The sequence below is a fragment of the Spinacia oleracea genome, chromosome 4 (assembly GCF_020520425.1).
Source record: "Spinacia oleracea cultivar Varoflay chromosome 4, BTI_SOV_V1, whole genome shotgun sequence".
Taxonomy (NCBI): Eukaryota; Viridiplantae; Streptophyta; class Magnoliopsida; order Caryophyllales; family Amaranthaceae; genus Spinacia; species Spinacia oleracea.
In genome coordinates, this window is record NC_079490.1 from 17,001,244 (window position 1) to 17,004,021 (window position 2,778).

A 2,778-nucleotide genomic window follows, 5' to 3' on the forward strand; every position below is an offset into this window, starting at 1 on the left:
AACCAGTTCTCAAACAAGTAATCTCAAATCACTCAGGTATTGAGGATTTAGTGTCTAATAATTTTAATGAAATTTACTTATGACAGATTTTCATCTCTTACAGTAAAGTTTCATAGGTCTTGTCCGATACTAGTCTTCCCAAAGTAAGTATCTATGCAAATGATTATGACATTGCCATGTCCACATAGTTCAAGAAACAGAACTACTAGTCATCTTGCATTCTAATCGTCTAACGTTTTCTATGCGTCCAATTTTATAGAAAACTCTGACTAGGGACCATTTTCAACCTTTGACATTCAAGTTCACTTGATAGACATTTCTTAGTCACAGGAGTGGTCCTGACAGTCTATCTTGAATATATTGTCAAATTGAAGGGACTCATCATTTAATAAACCACAAATTAAATGGAAAAATGAATTCTTTTCATTTATTGTGAATGATTAACCAATAATGTTTTACAAAGATTTAAACTCTAAAACTTTAAAACATTAAACAGGGATATCAAAGCCATTCTCCAATATGCTTGATTCCCATAGCTGCAGTGTGCGAGTTGTGCTTCGCCTGCGGCAGAGGTTTAGTCAATGGATCTGATATGTTGTCATCAGTTCCAATCTTGTTTATCTCGACTTCTTTTCTTTCAACGAACTCTCGTAGTAGGTGAAATCTACGAAGTACATGCTTGACTCTCTGGTGGTGTCTAGGCTCCTTTGCCTGTGCAATAGCTCCGTTATTATCACAATACAGGGCTATTGGTCCTTTAACGGAGGGGACTACACCAAGTTCACCTATGAACTTCCTTAGCCATATAGCTTCCTTTGCTGCTTCATGTGCAGCAATGTACTCCGCTTCAGTTGTAGAATCCGCAATGGTGCTTTGCTTAGCACTTTTCCAGCTTACTTCACCCCCGTTGAGGCAGAAGACAAACCCAGACTGTGATCTGAAATCATCTTTGTCGGTTTGGAAACTTGCGTCCGTATAGCCTTTAACAATTAATTCATCATCTCCACCATAGACCAGGAAGTCATCTTTGTGCCTTTTCAGGTACTTCAGAATATTCTTGGCAGCAGTCCAATGTGCCTCTCCTGGGTCTGACTGGTATCTGCTCGTAGCACTGAGTGCGTACGCAACATCCGGGCGTGTACATATCATAGCATACATTATTGAACCAATCAATGATGCATATGGAATCCCATTCATTCGTCTACGCTCATCAAGTGTTTTTGGGCACTGAGTCTTGCTTAGAGTTATTCCATGAGACATGGGTAGGTAGCCTCGCTTGGAGTCTGCCATCTTGAACCTATCAAGCACCTTATTGATATAAGTGCTTTGACTAAGTCCAATCATCTTTTTAGATCTATCTCTATAAATCTTGATGCCCAATATGTACTGTGCTTCTCCTAGATCTTTCATCGAAAAACATTTCCCAAGCCAAATCTTGACAGAGTTCAACATAGGAATGTCATTTCCGATAAGTAATATGTCATCGACATATAATACTAGGAAAGCAATTTTGCTCCCACTGACCTTCTTGTATACACAAGATTCGTCTGCGTTCTTGATGAAACCAAAGTCACTGACTGCTTCATCAAAACGTATATTCCAGCTCCTAGATGCCTGCTTCAATCCGTAGATTGACTTCTTTAGCTTGCATACCTTTTTAGCATTCTTTGGATCCTCAAAACCTTCAGGCTGTGTCATAAACACAGTTTCTGTTAAAATGCCGTTTAAGAAAGCAGTTTTGACATCCATCTGCCATATTTCGTAATCGTAATATGCAGCGATTGCTAACATTATCCGAATAGACTTTAGCATTGCAACTGGTGAAAAGGTTTCATCGTAATCCACACCGTGGACTTGCCTGTAACCTTTTGCAACCAATCTAGCTTTGAAAACTTCAAGTTTCCCATCCTTGTCCTTTTTCGGTTTGAAAACCCATTTGCTTCCAATGGCTTGGTAGCCATCTGGCAAATCGACCAAATCACATACTTGGTTTTCAGACATGGAGTCTAATTCAGATTGCATGGCTTCTTGCCATTGCTTGGAGCTAGGGCTCGTCATAGCTTGTTTGTATGTCGCAGGTTCATCACTTTCAAGTAATAGAACGTCATAGCTCTCGTTCGTCAAAATACCTAAGTACCTTTCCGGTTGAGATCTATATCTTTGCGATCTACGCGGGGTAACATTTCTAGATTGACCATGATTCTCACCAGATTCTTCTAAAGATCTCTGAGTTTCATCCTGAATGTCATCTTGAGCATTCTCTAGAGTTTGTTGTTCGACTCGAATTTCTTCGAGGTCTACTTTTCTCCCACTTGTCATTTTGGAAATGTGATCTTTCTCCAAAAAGACACCATCTCGAGCAACAAACACCTTGTTCTCAGATGTATTGTAGAAGTAATACCCCTTTGTTTCCTTTGGATAGCCCACAAGGATACATTTGTCAGATTTTGGATGAAGTTTGTCTGAAATTAATCGTTTGACGTATACTTCACATCCCCAAATCTTAAGAAAAGACACATTTGGAGGCTTTCCAAACCATAATTCGTATGGAGTCTTTTCGACAGCTTTAGACGGAGCTCTATTTATAGTGAGTGCAGCTGTATTTAGTGCATGTCCCCAAAATTCTAATGGAAGTTTGGCCTGACCCATCATTGACCTGACCATGTCTAGCAAGGTTCTGTTCCTCCGTTCCGACACACCGTTCCATTGTGGTGTTCCAGGAGGAGTCAATTCTGATAGAATTCCACATTCTTTTAGATGGTCATCAAATTCATAGCT